Here is a 13953-nt window from a genome sequence, read left to right on the forward strand (position 1 = left end):
AGTGAAGGAGATGACTTCAAGAGAGGGAAAGAAGAGTGTCAGAAGATTGAGGTGCGAAAAAATTAGGGCTTTTATGAAAATTAGGTATTTATATCTTCGCAGGTTAGTCGACTGTCGTGATACTGTCAATCTCTTGACCTGTGTAGTTGTTAAAACTTCACAAGTCAGTAGTGAGTCATTCGACTGATTTCAAAGAGCCAGCCACCTGATGTGCCTAAACTTGAAATATCTGCAAGTTAGTGTTAGTATAGTCGACTGAAGGCTGATAGTCAGTCACCAATCCTTTAGTAATCTTGACTTACTTGATCTTTTAACTCAACCACTCATTCTTATGAACTTCTCCCTCTCAAATCACCTCTCTACAATGCAATAAACCTAATTCTCATCGTATTGAGATGAATCTATCCTCTAAAAGAGGTTTTGTGAAATATCCGGCCATTGTTCATCCGTGTTTACAAATTCAAGAATAATATCTTCCTTTTGCACATGATCTCTAAGAAAATGATGTCTAATGTCAATGTGTTTCGTTCTAGAATGAGAAATATGATTTTTTGAAATATTAATGGCACTAGTATTATCACATTTAATTAGTACAACTGAATATTACAAATTGAAATCCTTGAGTTGTTGTTTCATATATAGTGTTTGTGCATAACAGCTACCTGCTCCTACGTATTCAACCTTAGTAGTAGATAATGCCACTGAATTTTATTTCTTGAAAAACCAAGATACCAGAGATCGTCCTAAGAAGTAGAAGTACCACTTGTACCTTTTCAGTCTATTTTAGCTTCGTCATAATCTGCATTCGAATATCTGATCATCTCAAAAGTTGTATCTTTTGGATACCATAAACCTAAGTCTATAGTACCTATCAAATACCTCAATATCCTCTTGGTTGCTATTTGGTGAGATTCTTTGGGTGCTGCTTGAAATCGAACACACATGCAGACACTGAACATAATGTCAGGTCTACTAGTCGTCAAATAAAGCAGGCTACCTATCATGCCTCCATAGTATTTAACATGTACCGGCTTTCCTTGCTAATCTTTGTCGAGACTAATAGAGGTGCTCATTGGATTTCCGAGTGGTTTGCCCCTTTTTATATCAAACTTCTTGAGTAGGTCCTTCACGTATTTTGATTGATTAATGAATGTTCCATTTTTAGCTTGTTTGATTTGGAGACCAAAGAAATATGTCAATTTGCCCATCATACTCATTTCAAACTCATCTTGAATGCATTTGGAAAAGTCTTTGCATAAATTCTCATTTGCAGCCCCAAAGATAGTGTCATCAACATAGATTTGTATGATGAGCATTTCATTGTTCTTACACTTTATAAATAGGGTACTATCCATTTTTCCTCTAGTGAACTCATTTTCTAACAAGAAGTCACTCAATCATTCGTACCAAACTCAAGGAGCTTGTTTTAATCCATATAGAGCTTTTGTTAGTCTAAACACATGATCAGGAAAATGAAAGTCCTTAAACCCACGGGGTTGTGCTACATACACTTCTTGATTTATGTATCCATTGAAAAATGCACTTTTCACATCCATTTGGTAGAGTTTGAAATTCTTGTGAGATGCATAGGCTAGCAACATTCTTATTGCTTCCATTCTTGCTACAGGTGCAAAGGTCTCATTATAATTTATACCTTCTTATTGATTGTAACCTTGTGCTACCAGTCTAGCCGTGTTACGGACTACAATGCCGTTCTCATCCTTCTTGTTCCTAAAAACCCATTTGGCGCCAATTACCGAATGATCGGTGGGTCTAGGAACTAACTTTCACACTTTATTTATTTCAAATTGATTTAGTTCCTCTTGCATGGCTATTATCTATGAATCATCATTTATTACTTCATTTATGTTCTTGGGTTCCTCTTGAGATAGGAGCGCTCAATGATTGCATAAATTCTTCAATAAAGATCTAGTGGACACCCCTTGTGATGGGTCACCTATAATTTGGTCCTTAGGGTGATTCCTTATGAACTTCCATTCTTTAGGCAATTCAAATTGATCTTGAGAGTTATCATTCGAAGGTGTGCTGGTTTCATTACTCTCATCCTTTTTTTCTTGAATTGCTAGGTCTTCTAAACTTTTTCTAATTTCTACTTCATCGATGTTATTAGTTTTAGAAGAAAATGGATTAGCCTCATCAAATGCTACATGTATGGACTCTACAACTGAAAGAGTTCTTTTGTTGTAGACTCTAAAGGCTTTACTATTCATAGCATATCTTAGGAAAATTCCTTTATCTGATTTAGCATCAAATTTACCTAGGTCCCCTTTATCATTTAAGACAAAGAACTTACATCCAAATAAATCAAAGTAAGAGATATTAGGTCTTCTACCCTTCCAAAGTTCATATAAGGTCTTATCTAGGTTGGCCCTAAGGGAAACTCTGTTCATCACATAACAAGTGGTGTTCACCACTTCAACCCAAAAATATTTAGGCAAGTGATGCTCATTAAGCATAATCCTAGCCATTTCTTGAAGAAACCTATTCTTTCAACAACTCTATTTTGATGAGGTGTGCATGGTGCTGAAAAATTGTGAGAGATTCCATGTTCATCACAAAAATGTTCAACATCCTTATTTTTAAATTCTAATGAGTAGAATGTCATACCCTTTTTCATTTTGAAGCTTCTTACAAAGGTTGGTCAAAATCTTACACACTTCATCCTTGGAGGATAAGAATAACACCCAGGTAAACTCGAAGTAGTCATCAATAATGACAAATGCATATTGCTTTCCTCATACGTATTGAGTTTTAGTAGGGCTGAACAGGTCTAGGTGGATTAGCTATAGTGGCCTACTAGTGGAGATGTGTTGCTTCTTCTTAAAGCTTGTCTTGGTTTGCTTCCTAAGTTGGAAAGCATCATACATCTTATCCTTTACAAACTTTGTGCTAGGTAGACCCTTGACTAAGTTCTTTTTAGCTAATTTGGACAACAAGTCCATACTAGTATTTCCTAGTCTCCTATGCCATAACCAACTAGCTTTATTTAAGGCTGTGAAGCATTTAACTTGTTGAGATACTAGGTTTTCAAAATTTATGCAATATACATTTTCAACCCGACTTGCAATAAACAAGGTGTCATGCTTTTCACTATGTTCAACTATGCATTTATCATTTTTGAATGTTATGTCAAAAACTTTATCACTTAGTTGACTAATGCTAATCAGATTATGTTTTAACCCTTCTACCAATAAAACATTATCAATTACCAAGGAGGGTTCCTTATCGACTTTCTTGATGCCAATAATTCTACCTTTAGCACTGTCTCTGAAGGTGACATGTTCACCATTCTTTAGTGTCAACGAGGTGAACTTGGATTTGTCTCTAGTCATATGCCTTGAGCATTCACTATCCAAGTACCATTTGTCTTTTGATGGTGTGGACCTAAAACATACCTTGTCATCTCTTGCCATGAAGCACAAGTTTGATATTTCTTGATCACTTGATTCTCTTTCTAAACTACTTGATTTGAGTCATCCCAAGTCGTTGCTTTCATTGCTTTCTTTTTCTTCTTCTTAGCATCTTTATTGAGCTATGGACAATCAGGCTTGATATGTCATACCTTTTTACAATTATAGCAAGTTGGGGGTTCATTCTTTGTTTCTTTCTTGTTTCACCTTTCTCTGTTTTAGACCCTATGAATTTTCTAGAAAATATTTTATTCTTTTTGAAGAATTTGCCTAAAAGTCTAGTGAATCGGGCTAAATCATCATCATCCAATTCATTGTCTTTTTCCTCACTTGTGCTTTCCTTTGAAGCTTTAAGAGCTATAGATTTCTTTTGTTTGCTAACTTCATTAGTTCTTTCATTTAGAGCCATCTCATACGTGAGAAGCGATCCTATAAGTTCATCTAGTGACCTATTCTTTAAGTTTCTGCCTACAGTTATGGTAGTGGCCTTAGGTTCCCAAACGGGAGGAAGTCCTCTAAAAATTTTCCTAATCATATCATATGTAGTGTGACTCTTTCCTAGTGCATTAAGTGAGTTAATTATATGGGTGAACCTAGTATACATACTAGTAATGGACTCCTTAGGGTTCATCCTAAAAGCCTCACACTCAGTGGTGAGTATGTCAATCCTACTATCCCTAATATCTACGGTTCCCTCAATAGGTGACTTCTAACTTGTTCCAAATTTTCTTAGAAGATTTGCATCCCATAATCCTATTGAATTCATTGGCATCTAATGCACAATATAATGCATTCATTGCACTTGAGTTAATTTACAACTATTTCATATCAGTTTCATTTAGTTCAGCTTCTTCCATGGGAACTACTTTGTTATCTACAATCTTGGAAGGCACATAATTGCCTTGGGTAACTACTTTCCAGTCCATGCTTTGCAAAAATAGCCTCATGTGTTGTTTCCAAAAGGTATAGTTCACTCCATAGAAAATAAGAGGTCTAGATGAAGATTGGCCTTCAGCAAAAGGGGATATACCTATGTTTGCCATAGAGATCTTTGCGTAGCTACTAGTTAAGATTTATAACAACCTAGGGCTTTGATACCAATTGAAATTAAAGATGTAATCCCAAGAGGGGGGAGGGTGAATTGGGTAATTAAAATTTCTTAGCGGAATTTTAGTTTATCGTAACCCTTTTTAATTTAAATCACCACAACCACACAATCACAATAAACTAGTTAGCGACCATATGATACCAATCGACAATCCTAGAGATGAATATGAAAACTGAAATTACAAACCAAATCCAAACTTCAATTAATTCCGTTAAATGAATATTAGAATCTGAATTTTAGAAATAATCAATAATTTCCTCAAGCCACAAATTCGGTAGTATAAATTAAATAACTTTGTTAGCTATGCTTCAATCAAGCCTTCAACCTCAATACCTTTACCTCAGCAATTCCACACTTGAATTCAGATATTGATGCTTATCTAATTTTTTAATCCAACAACACAAACCAACATTCATGATGATAACTTGATTCAATCACAATCAACTCCCAATATTCATCAAGTTTCCAATAAATTTAAAACATGCAATGCAGGTTATAACTTGTAGGAATTTAAAGAGTAAGGGAAGAAGAAGATCGAACGCAAGATTTTTTCGACTAGAAGCCTACGTCCTTGCATGCCTCAAGCAAACCATTTTGAGTATTTCCTTTCCCCACTTTGTTAATCAAGTGAAGCAACCCTCTCTTCATTGAACGTGGAGATCCCTCTCTAACGAGAACAATCCTCCCACTAGGTAATGATTCAATAACCTGAACCGTTAATACAAAAACAACAATACAACTTTGCTTTTACAATGAAAATACTCATCAAAAGAGCAGAATTTGTACACGTTATAGCACAATATACTTCAATAAATCAATATGAAAGTGAAGCTTAAGAATATATCACCAGTAATCTGATTGTAGAGTGTGAATTTTAGAAAAAAAAAATCATAATTTCACTAGGTTTTTAGCAAGAACTCATAGCAACATTTTCAGAAGAATTTTCAAGAGTATAACATGAATTAGAGTTGTATGCGAGTATTGGTTAACCTAATTTGCAAAACGATTAAGTTTATATAGAGTAGAGACATTAGTTCTGTTTTCACCAAGTTTGCTTCAAGTTTGGAAACCCAATCATTCAAATTTTGAAACAAAATCTGCGCTGTTATAAGTTTAAAATATCAACATCAGTTGACTTAGCCATAAGGCCAGTTGCTTGATCTTCTTTAAAAATAGCGCATAAGAACAGTTAGTAGTTGGTCAGTTGCCTGCCCCCAATGGTTCAGTCACCTAATCCCGTTTGGTTCTTCTATTTGACAAATTAAATAGCATATCAGTCGCCTGATGTAAGATTATCAATCGCCTAACCACTAATTACTTACTGTTTTTCAAATTCTTAATTTTGAAACTTGAATTTGTAACTTGGAAAACTTATTTTAGAACTTATGAAAATTTTTCCCATGTTTTAAAAATAGATCTCTAGGTCCATAATGAATCTTAAGAGCTTCAACTTCAATATTGAGTATAGAAGTACTTACATGAGACTTATCAACATAAAACTATCTAAGTTTCTAAGTCTTCAAGTTGTAAAGCTTTCAATATCCATCTGATCTTTGATCAATACTTCAATATTCTTCATGTTCCTCATGACTTGTAGCTTTAAGTCTAAGCTTCTTACATAGTTCTTCAAGCACAATCACTTGATTTCATAAACCACTTAAGTCCTGAAACTTAACTTAAAAACACATTAAGTAACCTTGATTTGTTGTCATCAAAACGAGCCTAAGCCTTGTCAAGCCAACAAACCATATGTATGTATATTTGTTGTGTATACTATATTGGGAGAACTATATTTATATGGACTTTATGTGTGTACTATGAAATGAGAGAACAAGCTAAATGAATAGAAAGAAAATATGTATACTTGTTGTGTGTACTATACTGGGAGAACTAAATGTATATGGACTTGATGTGTGTACTATGAACTTAGAGAACAAGCTAAATGAACTGAAAGCAAATTGAAAATATACTGTTTGTATCGAAAATATAATCTTACTGGAAATATGTTTGTATTGAAAACATACTTGTACTTGTATTTTCCTAAGGGGGAGAATACTAAAATTTTTATTTGCATGATGATTATGATTATTGTGAGGGGGAGTGATAGCTTTGCCAAGTCTTGGGTCCTTAATTACCAAAGATAAAATTTATAAATCCCTAATTACTCCCAAGTTTGGTAGAACAGTGAGCTAGTCGGGTGTCGATCCTCAGGGATTCAATGCAATGGTGTACCAAAATCAATCTAATTTACTATGCTAGAAACAATAAGAAAAGATTGAATGTTGGATGGATTAATGAACAAAGTTTCACTGTTAAAGCTTTTGTGAACCGGGTGATGGAGTACCCTGTAGTTAACCTAAACCAGCCTCCAGAGTATAATCCTTTACCTATGAGGCTAAGATAATCCATTATTTAATTTCATATAACATCTTGCCTAAGAGTGGATCTAGGGTATATGTCTCCTACCTGGATTGTTTTATGGTGTGGTGTTTGATAATGAGAAAGAAGGTTGATTTTCCTTGTTTGATCATCAAGTGGATGTTTATGAAAACCACTGGGCATATGATCATAATGCCTTTTGGGGGAATTCTCGACATGATTTTTTAAAATTAGGAGTCACCAAGGGGCAGTCATTGTTGGTAAGATGTAGAACCACAAATATTTTCTCCTCCACCATAGTGAAACAAATGGGGTATGAGTTAGTAGGAAATGTTTGGCTAGCATAGGCCCCATTACATAGGAGGTTTGGAAAGCAGCATCCAGCCCAACAAGACCAGCCCCCACAGCCTGAGCAGCCTTCTAATGCTGACATTATGGCAGCCATTGAAAGAATTTCCAAATCTTTCAATGAGTTCAGGGAATCTACATACTCTCGGCTCACCTCAATCCAGAACGAGTTCAAGGAATTTGTAGTTTCTACATACAACAAGTTCATTGACATTCAGAATGACTTCATCGAGCTGCAAGATATCGTGCAATTAAACATTACCATTATTAATGACAACTTTAATGATCTGGATGGCATCGATAATCAAAAAGGGAGAAATCCTATGGACATCAATGGTTGCGAGGCAGGAACATCTAATGGAGAGCACGATTATGGTGAGGACTAGGCTGCCTATCTAAGGGGAAGCAACTTTTTGAGTTTATCTGATAAACAATTTCATATTTGGGTCTGTAATTATAAATACTCATTTTTATCTTGTTTTATTTTTTTGTGTGAGTACGACACTAAACACTAAATATCCAAATCTTGCTACATAGTTAAATTCATTCGATGGATGGATAATTTATAGCATGAATTGCTATTGAGATATACTGAATTGTTGAATACCATATGCATGGTTGATGCAGAATGCATGCTGTAGAAATGCTTAGGGGACTTGCATGCTAATTGGATGCCATCTGCATGGCTGATGCAGAATCTTGTGAACTACATGCTGGTAGTTGATTAGGTTGGTGCATGCAAATTAAATGCCATCTGCATAGCTAATGCAGACTTTGTGAATTGCATACTATAGAAATAACTAGGTTTTTGGTGCATGCCCTTGTAAATTGCGCATGTTAAATCTTAAAAGTTACATGCTTAATTGAAAACATGTACAATCATTTTAGGGTTAAAATTCTTTGAATTTTCCTAGACGCTCTAAATTATATGCATGTTCTATGTTTTTAGGAAAATCAAATTCATGGACACCATTTGGTCTAAACCTTATACGTTGAACTTATTTTTGAACCTAAATGGTTAATCATGCCGTTTTAAATTCAATATCCAATGCCTTCATTAAAGTCCATAAACTGTGAGAAATTGCATAACATAGTGGAAGTATTGAACCCCAACAACATAGCTATTGCATAATAATTTGATATAGCCTTGATTGGCAATTGTATACTAGATGTAATGCAATATGTAGATGAATATGAGCTAAATGAATATAAATGTTGTATGCTGAACTTTTGTGTGCATGAAAACAAATAGGAGAGCATGAGCTCTATTTTAAGAGAACTGTTGGCCTAAGATGGTTTTCGAATCTTATTTTGATGATAGCAAATCAAGGTAATTTAACATGTTGTGGTTTAAATGATGATGTTTCAGGAAATCAAACATATGAAGTTCAAAACGTTCACACATTATAAGTTCAAAGTTCAAGCATAAGAGTTCAAGAACACAAGTGTTATGGAAGATTGCATTCCAAAGGCAAGTGATCAAAAGAAAGCTCAAAAGGCCAAAGACAGACAAACCTTATGAAAGCTTAAAAAATATTGAAGCTTAAGGATATGATGGACCCAGAGCAAGACATACATGAAGACTTCAAGTTTAGAAAGTTTTAAAGTCTTAAGGAAGTCTTGTGTAAGTACTTTCATTAAATGTCAATATGAATGCTTTGAAGCTCATTAGGATTAATCATGGACTTAGAGATCATATTTTGAAAACTGTGGAAAATACTTTTAAAAAGTCTCAAGAAAATTGGCAAGAGCTTCTAGAAACAAGTTTTAAAAGCACTGTTTTTAACTGCCCAAGCGACTTACCCTTGACTAGTAAGGCGATTGACATTTATGCCGAATTAAAATTAGGAAATAAAATAGGCCTAGTCGACTAAGCCCTGCAAGTCCAGGCAACTGATCCCATTTTGACTTTGATATTACGCTGAATTTCAAAGTCCAGGCTACTAACCCTGCTGAGTCTAGTTGACTAAACTTCATAATGACTATTTTAAAACAACATTTAAAAGTTTTCAAATTATGTTGCTTGTGCCCCAAACTTTGTCAAAACTTGGGAAACACTCCAAGTAACTTGAGCAACACGAAAATATGACTTTTAACTCTATAAATACATAATTTTACAAATCAAATCATATACCAAGAATTCAAAATAGCAATCAAGCTTATAATTCTCATACTCTTCAAAAAGCCTTCTTGCTCGCATACTTGTTGAAGTTATTCTAAGACTTGTTGAGTTATTTTTTACCGATCTTTGAGCATAAATTTTTAGTTTGATCAATCAAAAGAAATGTCCTGGTGATATATTCTCTGAGCTTTAATTCTATTTTCATTGATATTTAAATTGAAGTATTCTTAGCCATGCTATAACTTGTACTAATCTGCTCTTTTTGAGAGTGATTCTTGTATGCAAGAAGTTTTCTTGTTTTCTTTGTTTTCTTGACGGTTCAAGTTTGTTGAATCATTGGTTTACTGAGCGTGGGGTATCGATTGGAGAGGAAGACTCTATCCTATTAAAGGAGTGTTGTAAAGGTTTGCTCCGCCCATAAAGGAGTGGTATAGTGGAATACTTAGGTGTGTTGCCTAAGGCAAGGACGTAGGTAGGTATAGACAAACCTCATAAAAACTCGGTGTCATTCTATTCCGTACTCTCTTTAAATTTCAGCACTTATAATTTGTGTGGTTGTGTACTTAATTTACTGAATATTAATTTGTCTTTGGGAATAATGGAAACCATAAGGGAGTATGTTGGTTGATCAATACATATTGCGGAAACCATAAGGGAGTACGTTGATTGATTAATACCCAAGGCTCATTAATCCATTGACATATTCAAAAGCCGAATCTTGGAAGCACTGGTGCAATTCATACATTGTTTAATTGGTTAACTTGTGGATTGTGTTGGCTCAATGATTGATTTCATTGATTGGATGTTAATTTAAATTGCTGTAAGATCAAATTGATATACTTTTGCATAAATATTTAAAAATGAATTTGATTCTCAACCGATATTGTAATTGAAATTCAAACCATCCTTGTGTGATTGCTAAATATACAATAAGTTGGGAAAAAATTTTATAAAAAGAGTTCAAAGAAACTTTAAAAACCCAATTCACCCCCCCCCCCTCTTGGGACTACACCTCACTTTTCAAGAACATGCCTTAATTTAACTATATTATGATTTCAAATGAATCATATCTTTATTGCTTTTGTTTTTTAGTCTTAAGGCACTTCTGAATACTATGAACGTCATATCTGGATTTTATGAATCTATGAATAGGTATGGATTGTTCTTAGGTTTTATGAACACCTAACATGACTTAATTTTAGTTCTCCAATGCATGTGTGTTTTGTAGGAATGATTTTACTGGTTGGATAAAAACGGCTTAATCAATATTTAGTAGAATTGCTTAAAGAATCAAAACTGGTTGTCTATACTGTTTGGCACTTAATGAAATCAATCCTTGATGAGTATGAGTGATAAATTGCATCTAAGCTAGTACTTAGATAAAAAGGGGGACCTTTTGAACTTAAAATTCTATCTTTTTGTGCTCCCCCATCCTTTGGCTTAGATTTTTTTTGAAAGCTTACTATGGCATGTATGTTTAGGCAAAAAGATTTTTTTGCTCACACTAAATCTTAAGTGAAAATGTGTTGCTGAGGCACAATTATTCTAAGCTTAGCCATATGACCTTGTATTAAACTTTCTAATGTATTTAGGATTTATATGGTTGCCTTTTCTGGTTGAAGCATGAAATGTTTTTAAATACTTACTAGAAAAATTTAAGCTTGCTTGACCTTAGTGTTAAAATTATTATATATAGCAAGCATAGTCCCTAGTACTTATTGATGATATCAAAAGGGGAAATATTTTACGAAATGAATTTTTTTTTTGTGTGGCAAGAAATGAACTTATAAAAGATAAATCTTATCTCTCGCTTCAAGTTTGTAAGCATAAAGGCATTCATGACATGTGTTATTTCCTAAAATTCAATTTTTGTCATGGAGTTAAAAAATTTAAGGGCTCTGTTGTTTAAATGGTCTTCTTAACAAAGGAGAAATATTTAGCTAATGACAAAAGGGGGAGAAGTTGAGCAAAATTATCGTATAACTTGCATTCTCCTACCCTTTTATTATTCATATTTGGAAATAATTTGTAAGTAGAGATTGTTGTGACTAAGGGTCTTAACTATATTTTCAACACTCTTAGTAATACTAAAATATAGACATGATAATTATTGAAAAATTGTAATCATTTATGTATCATGTGACTTTGCTTATTTAATTGAATATTTTTCAAAGATAGCTTCAATACAAAATACACATTGAACCAAACTAAACTCAAAATTTTCAACTAAAGAATTCAGAGGTCTTCAACCAAGTTGACCTCATTCTGCTCCTGTGTTTGTCATCATAAAAAAAGGAGGAGTTTGTTTGTTAGGGCTTAAGGTTGATCGATCTGCCACTAAGGAGCTATGGTAAGTCAAAGAGCGCAGAGAAGATTGCCCACCACTTGTTTTTGTACGTGCTATAAGATATAGGCTTTCTATGAAAGCTCGTAGGATCAGCTAACAAATCACAGCATCTCATTTTTGTGCTAAGTGTATGAATAGGCTTATTTTTCTGTAAAGTAAAAATGACCGATGCAAAATGGAAGCCATGAAGCACTTACATGCTCATATATGAAAAGTTAGATGTACTCCCAAGAGGGGGAGGTGAATTGGGTTTTTAAAATTTTCTCTGAAATCCCTTTGTTTTACAAGTTCCTTTAGTTAAGAGTTAACCCCTTTTTAAATTTGAGTTAATTTGCAATCACACTCTTTAAACACAAAAATTTCACAAGTACAATCGATATTCAATCCAATCAATGAAGTTAGATTGACATCACAAAAATAGAAAATTCAACCAAGCTTCCAAAATTCAAATATCGATATCAAATAAGTATCTTGACTTTAAGTTTGTAACCAACCAATATATTAATGAGCTTTGATACTAATCAATTAACGTACTCCCTTGTGGTATCCGCAATAATATTGATTAATCATCGTACTCCCTTACGGTTTCCGCAATTCCAAAAAACAAATTAAAATCCAACAATTTAAAAAAGCATCCACACAATTTATATGTGTTGTAATTTTAAGAGAACAAGGAAGAGAGTGACACCAAGATTTTTACGAGGTTCGGCTATATCTACCTACGTCCTCGCCTTACGTACACCACCCAAGGATTCACTATACCACTCCCTTAACCAGGTGGAGCAAACCTTTTACACACTCCTTTAAATAGGATACCAAGCGATACCCCACGCTTGGTAAACCAACGATTCAACAACCTGAATCATCAAAACAACAAGAAAAAAGAACAAGTTTTTGTGTACAAAGAGATTCTCACAATAGAGCTGATTAGTACAAGTTAGAGCACTAATATACTTCAAATTAAATATTAATAAAGAAAGAATTTGAAGCTCAAGAAATTAATCATTGGGTTCTTCTTTAGATTGAATGAAACTTAGTAAGAGTACAAGAACCGAGTGGTTGTATTAGCAGGAATTCAGTAGAACTTCAGCAAGGATGTGTGAGCAAGAGAGCTTTGAGAATTAGAGACTTTGATTGCTTGATTGTAAGTAGTTGTATATAAAAATCCTTTGGTTTTCCATGTATTTATAAAGTTCTAAAAGTAATTTCTTGTTGCCCAAGTTTACTTGGAGTATTTCCCAAGTTTATACAAAGCTTGGATCCTAAGCAAACAATTTTGAAAGTTTCCTATACTACTTTATCTTAATTTTGGAAAGTTACTCTCCTTTTAAAAAGAGGTGCTATTAACTTCAACCACCTTTCAATATTTTGGGTATAACTTTCACTATCCAACTCCAATTTGAACGTTCTAGGTATCAACACAAAGCTAAGAGAAAATCTCACAACTTTCATGTTAAAAATGGGTCTCTAAGTCAACATAATTCCTAAGATCTTCAAAGCATCCATACTGATTTTAAAATGAAGTACTTACATAAGACTTTTCTTAAGACTTAAACATTCGAAATGTGAAGTCTTCATGTATGTCTTCCTTTGAGTCCATCTTAACTTTAAGCTTTAACATTCTTAAAGCTTTCATAGATTTGTCAAACTTTGACCTATTGAGCTTTCTTTCGATCACTTGTTTGGAATGTAGTGTTGACCTTATAGGTCACACTCGCTTTTGATAATGACAAATACTCAAGTATTTGATGGCTATCTAGTTTATGTACAGGTATATAATTGGCAAATCAAATTGATGGCATATGAAGTAGTGCTTGAAGACCCTGGAGACTATATTATGTTGTATTTCAATTCATTTCTTATTTGGGTCTGTAATAGTAAATAGGAAATGGTCTGTAATAATCAATGCGTTACATGCATGATTAGATAGAAAAACTCAAAGGACTTAGGCTGAACTTAGGACCCTCATAACTGCATTAAAATATGCCCTATCGAATTAAATTCAATCATCATATGAATAGGGATAATTTTATAAAGGGACTAGGACCAAAATACTCGAAAAAGGCATGTTTGGTCTACCTAACTATAATGCACAGAAGTATTCGGTCAACCAAACCTCCACCGAGTCAACATTTTGACCCTTCAGCCGACGGACCAGAAATGTACTCCAATGTTCTGGTCGATCGAACCTCCTCAAGGTCAACAAGTTGACTCTTTT

This window comes from Malania oleifera, chromosome 3 (genome assembly GCF_029873635.1).
Source record: "Malania oleifera isolate guangnan ecotype guangnan chromosome 3, ASM2987363v1, whole genome shotgun sequence".
NCBI lineage: Eukaryota > Viridiplantae > Streptophyta > Magnoliopsida > Santalales > Ximeniaceae > Malania > Malania oleifera.